Source organism: Phascolarctos cinereus, unplaced genomic scaffold (assembly GCF_003287225.1).
Source record: "Phascolarctos cinereus isolate Bilbo 61053 unplaced genomic scaffold, phaCin_HiC Scaffold_3;HRSCAF=262, whole genome shotgun sequence".
Classification (NCBI taxonomy): domain Eukaryota; kingdom Metazoa; phylum Chordata; class Mammalia; order Diprotodontia; family Phascolarctidae; genus Phascolarctos; species Phascolarctos cinereus.
The window spans coordinates 229,893,170-229,901,345 of NW_027555736.1; the positions used below are offsets into that span (position 1 = coordinate 229,893,170).

At 43.5% G+C, this 8,176-nt stretch overlaps 1 protein-coding gene across 2 annotated transcripts in view; it reads right to left on the reverse strand.

Moving 5' to 3' along the window:
* Positions 1 to 5,468, reverse strand: part of PSEN1 (presenilin 1) — a 71,829-nt gene extending 66,361 nt beyond the window's left edge. The window contains exon 1 of one of the 2 annotated variants that reach the window (XM_020986355.2): positions 5,379 to 5,468. The gene's annotated coding sequence lies outside the window, so the exon portion shown is untranslated. The remainder of the gene's footprint in view (positions 1 to 5,378) is intronic. The other variant, XM_020986356.2, reaches the window with a different exon arrangement.
* Positions 5,469 to 8,176: the final 2,708 nt, after the last annotated feature.

Genomic DNA, 8,176 nt, shown 5'->3' on the forward strand with positions numbered 1-8,176 from the left:
GGATTTCATTTCTATAAGAGACAAAATCTAGGAATTCGTCTCAGTCTTTGAGCACAAAAGACTCCTCACATGACAAAACACTTGAATAAACTGACCCACTGTTCTTTCACTCTGAAAATTAAATTATTTTGTAAGTGAATATCTTTCTTCCAATAACAACAATGACAAGCTTTCACATAGCACTTTAAGGTTTTAAAAGTGCTTTAACTGATCAACATTTATTAAGTACCTACTATGTGGCAGGTTCTGTGCTAAGTGCTGGGGATTTAAAAAAAAGGCAAAAGACAGTCCCTACCCTCAAGGAGTTTACTATCTGATGGAGGAGACAACATGCAAACAAATACATACAAAGCAAGCTACACACAGGATCAAGAAATTGGAGGAAGTAATTAACAGAGGGAAAACACTGTAGTTGAGGGGTTGGGGAAGGCTTCTTGTAGAAGGTGAGATTTTTCTTGGACTTTAAAGAAGGCCAGGGAGGTCAGCAGTCAAGAGCAGAGGAGGGAGAATGCTCAGGGCATGGGAGGCAGCAAGAGAAAGTGCACGGAGCCCAGAGATAGAGTGTCTTGGTAGAACAAACATGTGTTGAGATGTAAGGTGTAAGAAGACAGGAATGGCTGCAGAGGGCTAGGTTATGAAAGGCTCTAAATACCAGAGCATTTTGTATTTGCTCCTGGAAGACACTGGAGTTTGTTGAGTGGAGGGGAGGGTGGGCTTACATGGTGTGACCTTTGCTTTAAGCAAATCACTTTAGTGGCTGAATGGAGGATGAATTGAAATGGGGAAAGACTTGAGGTGGGCAGACTCACCAGCAGGCTATTGCAATGATCCAGCCATGAGGTGATGAGGGTCTGCACCAGAGTGGTAGCAGCCTCAGAAGAGAGAAGTGGGCATATTCAAGAAATGTAGCAGAGGTGAAAACAACAGGTCCATAATAATGGATAAGAGGAGTGAGAAACAGTGAAAGGAAAGAAAGTGGAGGTGCCTAATGTAGATGGCTTTTTCCAAGAGTTTACCTACAAAAGGGAAAAAGAGATGTGAGATGATAGTTAGCGGAGACAGAAGTATCAAGTGAGAATTTTTTCAGAATAGAGGAGATACGGGGATATGTATAAGCAGTAGGAAATGAGTTAATGGACAGGGAGAAAGTAAAAATAAGTGAAAGAGAGGAGATGACAGAGGGGCTACTCTGTTTAAGGAGATAGGATGGAACAGAATTGCTTGGACAAGTTGAGGGGTTAGTTCTACTAATATTATTTCATTTGAGCCTCACAACCACCCTATGAAATAGGTGCTATTATCATCCCCATTTTACAGATGAGGAAATTGGGAATGAGTAAAATTAAGTAAATGTGAGTGTCTGAGGCAAGATTTGACCCCAGGTGTTCTTACTTCAAACCAACACTACCACCTAGCTGCCTCAACCAAAAAAATCTTACACTTAGAAGAGACCTCAGAGGTCATCTAGTTCAGTCTATCCAATCGGAACAGGAATCATCTCCATAACATCCCCCACAAGTGATCATCCAGTCTCCACTTGAAATACCTCTAGTGATAGGGAATTCATTACCTTACACTTTTGGACAACTCTTAACTGTTAGGAAGCTTTTCCTTATGTTCAACTGAAATCAGCCCCTATTGCTTCCTGTTCCTGCTCCTAACTCTGCCCTCTGGGGCCAAATCAAATAAATCTAGTACCTCTTTAATAGGCCACCCTTCAAATATTTGAAGTCAGCTATCATGATCTTTTCCCACCTTGACAAATCTCTTCTCCAAGCTAAATATTGCCTAGTTACAAATGATCCGTGTATGGCATAGTTTCTGGCTGCCTCACCAGCTTGTCAATATCTTTCCTAAATGTGGAGTCTAAACCTGAACATACCTCAGAAGTGGTCTGACCAGGGCAGAATATTGAAAGATTACCACCTTCTTTGTTCTGGACATTATACTCTAAAGGGTTTAGAATCTAGATGATGATGAAGGTATCCTTCAACAAGGCATATTTACAACGTAATAACAGTAACAATAAATAGCCTTTATATAGCATCTCATGTGCCAGTTTATCTTCACAAGCCTGGGACATAGATGCTATTAATACCCCCATTTTATAGTTGAGGAAACTGTGGCAATCAGAGGCTAAGTGATTTGCCCAATGTTATACTTAGCTAGTAGGTGTCTGAGGCTGGATTTAAACTCAGGTCTTCCTGAGTAGGGGCTCAGCACTCTATCCACTCCACCAACTAGCTTCCTTTATTCATGTTTGCTCAGCTGGTGCAATTTTTATTGGAAGTTTAAATCTGCCACAGTGTATCCACTTAATGTACTGGAGAGCACCTAAGTTATCTTTATATTTCTTGGATACCAATGGAGCCCATTATGTGACCACTGTGAGAAATGAAAGAGTTAAGTTTCCACATGAGTAAAGGTAAGCAATCAGCACAGACAGGCTAACTTCTCTGTCCAGAGAGGTGGAGTGATACCACAATTCTAGGCACATAATGTATGTTAGGGGTGGGGCATATAAGAAAGATTGTAACGCAGAAGGATTAAGACCAATCCTGATCCAGAAGGGAGGAGTTAGTCAATTACTAACTATAAAGCTTGCTTTGGCTTCTTTTACTGCTCTCCATTCTCCACTTCCAAAGAGGTGCACCTGCTTCTCACAAGAATCAAAACGACTCACTTCAAGCTCTTTAATAAAAAGTCTTTTGAGACACCAGTCTTTGGAACTGAGGCTGGGGTCATCTTTATAACACCAACCCATCTTTTTCAGTCCCTAATGGCATCCTATACACAGCTTTTCCTGTATAATATCCTCATTTTAAGTGTATTGAAATCTGTTCATGCCATTTTCCATTGTCCTTTGGGCTATTCTCAAATTTCAATCTCCAGGGATTACATAATATTCCATGACTTGCATCAATACAACATCGCTAGAAAAAAACTGGTGTTAAAAAGGTCTCTGTTTCCAGCAGAAGTTTGGAGTCATTTAAAGACCTGTGCAATTTCACAAAGGAAATCCAACCCACTTCTCCTGTTCTGGACCTATATTTCTATTTAATGTGGTCTAAAATAGCATTAACTGTCTCTCAGTTACCATGTCCCACTGCTGAGAAATACTGCTCATGAAATACATGTTTACCATCTTTTTTCATATGAACTCTGTCTAGCATTGCCCCTCTCATCTTATATTTGTGAAGCTGCTTTTTTTTTTTAAACCCAATGTGTACTGAAGAGCTCCAGTTTTCCTTGCCAAAGCCAGCCCTCTATGCACCATGTTTGACTGCCTCTTTATTCGGGCTTTACTAACAATGAGACAAGATCAGCATTTAAAACAAATTATACAATTGACTTGGGTAATATACAATGGTGACTTTAATAGATATCTTACAAACATTTTGCTTGTAAGCTTAAGAAAAAAAACCAAAACTCCAAAATCCAAAAGACTTAATAAACCCTAATCAATTACTTGCCTGAAACAAAGCTCATAGAATGGAAAATTCAGAAATAGCATAATTTAGTACAGAAATGCACAAAACTGCATTCTGGATTCTTTCACTTCTGATTTTCTATGACATTAATCAAGCCAAATTTGTTTCTCTTTCTGAGAAATTGGGGAAGGATTTGCTAACTCTGCTGTGTCTACAAAGCTAGCATTGAAGTCACCGAGTTTCCTTTTTTTTTTTTTTAAACTACCCTATTTTCTAGGTCTTATTTTGAATTTAAATTGCCTTTTAGGTAACCACTAGTAGCCAAAAATTAAGTGAGTGGGAACTTTACCATTTTTTGTTCACTGTACATTTCCTGGTTTACTTTTAAATAGTCTCATTCCACTTTCCTAAAGAACTAAATATATCTGTAATACAAGCAGGTGGTGCCACGCCTGGACTCAGAAGACTCATCCTTCTCCAGTTCAAGTCTGGCCTCAGACCTTACTAGCTTTATGATCCTGGGCAATTCACTTAACCCTGTTTGTCTCAGTCTCCTTATCTGTAAAATGAGCTGGTTAGAAGGAAATGTCAAACCACTTCAGGATCTCTGCCAATGGGGTCACAAAGAGTGAGATGACTAAACATCTATAAGGGCTGCCACAAAAAAGGGACTAAGATAAATGACTGATGCCTACAAAAACCTTTTCTCTAATTTTCTTTTCCTTGACTTAGGTTCAATTTATTAAGCATCTACCTAAGGCACCGTGCCAAGAGCTGTTGTAAGAAACACACAGATATGTAAGAAACGATCCCTGCTATTGAAGGTACAATTTAGGAATAAACAAGAGGCAACTAGGTAGTGCAGTGGATAAAGCGGTTGGATCTGGAGTCCTAAAGACTCCAGCTCAAATCTGACCTCAGACACTTACTGTTTGTGTGACTCTTAACAAGTCACTTAACTTCATCTGCCTCAGTTTCACCTGCCTCCCAAGGCTGTGGTGAGGATAAAATGAGGTAATATTTGTAACCTTTTCAAACCTTAAGGTGCTTTGTAAATACCAGCTATTGTTATTTAACCACCAACAATTTCTTGACAGAAAAAACAAAAACATGTTTTGTCTATGCCTTTTCTAAGTTCATATGAAACAAATGCACAGAACCCCCCTCCAAAAAAAACCCAACCAACTTCATGCTTCTGAAAACATCCATTAAAGTTACACCACAAAGGTCCCCCCACGGAAGCATTATCTATGTGCTCTGTTGCCAGCACTGCTCTTCCTGAACACGAAAGCTAAATACGCTTGTTTTCTAAAACGCCCGAGGACGTGGCGAGGACAGAGTCCGGGCGGAGCGCACCACAAGTCAAACTTCAATGCCCACACGTTCCCGGTGACTCAGTCAAACCACTAGCGAGAAAGCTGGATTTCCTGGTTGGGTGGCCGTACTAGCCACGACGGTCAGCGAGGGCGGGAAGCGAGGGGCCACGAGGACACGCGAGGGGGACAGAGAGGGCAGCCGTGCACGAGGGCGCCCACTGAACTCGCCCACGGCCAGAGGGACCGGCCGAGCTCGCCGGACCCATCCCGGGAGGGTCGGCGGCTGTTCGCCCCACGCTGAGATACTCCCGAGGTTAGTTTGTTTTCCACAAACTGCCGGCGGCTTCCTCGCAGCCCCGGGGGCCCCTCGCGTCCCCCAGACAGCAGAACCGCCGCCCCCGCTGCCCGTGCCTCTGGCACCTGCCCCCAGCCCAGGAACGAGACTCTGACCTCTCCGCCCCACCAGCCCCAGGGACCCGGCACCGCTTCCGAGGAGGCGGCGGGGGGCCAGGGCCACGACTGCCGTCCCGGGTCCTCGCCGCGGCTACGGGGGCTGGCCTCGACGCCGGAGGGGCCTCGCCACTGCCTGCATTCCCTCAGACTTCCAGCCCCGCTCCCCCCGTCCTCCTACCTACTCTTCCTTCCAGCGAGCGCCCGGCTAAATCAGTTTCCGAGTCTCGCCCTACAGGAGTCGCTTGTTTTGTTTCCAAAGGTATCTCTCGGCCACCGTAGCTTCCGGTTCCCGGGAACCTCTCGGGCGCTTTATATGTCGTCACTTCTGGTGCGGGCCATAGTACCTGCAGGAACGCAGGCGGAGGCCGCTCTCGGTCCCACGTTCTCTTGTGGGCCTCCCTGCCTCACTTGGAGCAGACGGCGGGAACCCCTGAGCCGACTTTTCAGCGTCTTCCTTCAAGAGGATCACCTTAACAGGGCCAAAGAGGAGCCCCCCCGCGCCCTCCCACCTTGAGCTGCCCCGTCACTGCTCACCTTTGTTTAAAAAAAAAAAATTCAGGTGGACGGCCTCAGAAGTCGCTTTCCAGTCTGGGGGGGGGGGGGTGCGTCCTCTCGTAATTAAACGGCTGAAAGAGGCCCTTACAGATCGTGGAACGGGCCCCAACCTTTTCATTTTTACATACCCGGCTGCGGGGAAGTTACGCGAGTGGTTGGCTCGGGGCTAGAATTCTCCCCGGGGGCACGGGAGCCCAGTGCCATTCCCTCCTCGGGCACGTTGCTTCGCTGAGAGGCAGCATGGTGCCCTGGCGAAAGTTCTGCTTTTGGAGTCAGTGGGCCCGAGTTCGAATTCCATCGTTTTCTTATAAAATAAAAGGCTTGTACTAGGACACCTTCCAACTCCTTCCCCATCCCCGTCCTCCTCCCCCTTTATAATCCGGTGATATTGGGCTCCTTGCTATTCTTGACACGACTGTTCTCCCTTCTTATCTGTCTCTTGGCTTCCCTAACTTCCTTACAGGCCAAGCTAAAATCCCACCTTCTACTGAAGGTCTTTTTTGTTCCTCTTATTTCTGGTGCCCTTTTTTCTGTTGATTATCATCCTGTATGTTGACTGTTTGTATTTGTTTGCATGTTGTCTTCTCCATTAGAGTCAGCTCCTTAAAACGGAAATGGCTTTTACCTTTCTTTGTATTCCCAGAGCTTAGCACAGTGCCTGGCACATAATAGGTGCTCAGGAAATGTTTATAGATTTACTGAGTCATCTCAGTGGCCATCGGTTCCAACCTATAACAAGAGGTTATGTCCAATATAACATACCCAACAAGTGATCTTTTAGACAAGAAAATTTCCAAGGCACCACTACTTCTAAAGGTAGCTTGTTTTAATTACTACCGTACAAAATTTGTTGAAAGGGCACTCAGAGGCCATCTAGTCCAATTCATACTTGACCAAGAATCCTTCTGCTATATAACAAGTTTTGCTTGAAGACTTCTGTTGGAGGCTACCCACTACCCGGAGGAAGCTCATTTCACTTTTGGACAGCTATAGTCAGGAAGTTATTCCTGACATCAACTAAAGTTGCTTTTTTTGCAGCATCCATCCACTGCTACTGATTCTGCCCCCTCGAGCCAACCAGAAGTGTAATTCCTCTTCCATGTCATAACCCTTCAAATAACGAAGTACAACTTTCATGTCTCCCTTTTCAATACCCTTAAACTATGTACGGTACCAAGATCTGAACACAATACTCCAGATTAGGTTTTATCAGAACAGAATGCTGGGAACTCTGCCCTTTCTTTTGTGACTAAGATTGCATTAGGTGTTTTTGGCAGCAGCTTGCATTCCACTAAAACCTCCAAATCTTAATAACAAGTGCTATCCATGACTCTGCATATTACACTTATAAAGTTCAATTTATTGTACCTAAGTGTAAGCCCTTACATCCCTGTTGAATCGTTTATTAGATACAGCCCAGTGCTTCAGCCCAGAGATTCTTAAGCTGGGGGTCTGTAGATTTCTGAGGATCTGTGAACCTCAGTGGGAAAAGAAACACATTTTTGTTTTCACTAACCATTAGCTGAAATTTAGCATTTCCTTCAATACAAATGTAGGCAACAAACATTATACTGAAGTGGCCACAGGTTTCACCAGATGCCCGAAGAAGTCTGTGACACAAAGTGTCAAGATTTAGGGAAGAACCCCTAAATCTAGACTGTCAAAATTCTTTTGGATCCTGTAGCTCTCCCAGTTTTATGTAATATGCAAAATTGATAAGCATATCTAAAAGTCATTGTTAAAATGTCAAACAGAATAGGCTCATATCCCTGGGATAGTATGCTGAAGACCTGTCACTTTGCCAATTAACTGCTCTGATTAGTAATCCAACCATTTCCTAATCCACAGCTCTCCACAAGAATAGTATGACACTTTATTAAGAGTTTTGCTAAAATTCAGGTAAACTATTTCCAAAGCATTCTCATATACTTAGTAATCCTGTGGAAAAAAAAAAAAGATCAGTTTGGGATGATCTAATGAAGCCATGATGGATCTTTTTAATCAACCCTTTTCTTTCTAGATATACTCACCAACTATCTCCAAATAATTTATTTTGGGGTGTTGCCTGGCTTCCATTTGAAATCGGAGACAATGTTTATGCTTCTCCAGTGCTGAGGTGCCTTACCCATGATCTTTCAAATAATGGCTGATAATGACTTAGTGATCATTCTTTACAAGCAAGCTGTAATTCATCTGGGCCAGGTGCTCTAATTCATTCTAGGACAACTAGGTGCCCCTTTAACAACTCCTTATGTGAAGGGCCTTGACTCCCTGTTGTTCATTCTCTTGCTCTGTCTTTTTCCTTTGTCAAGACCCTTCTCAGTGGAGCAACAAAAGAATTGAGCAGCTCTGCCCTTTCTCAGTAGTGATCCCATCTATCCCAAGGCAAGATCTTATCCTTCTTGATCCTCCTTACAATTT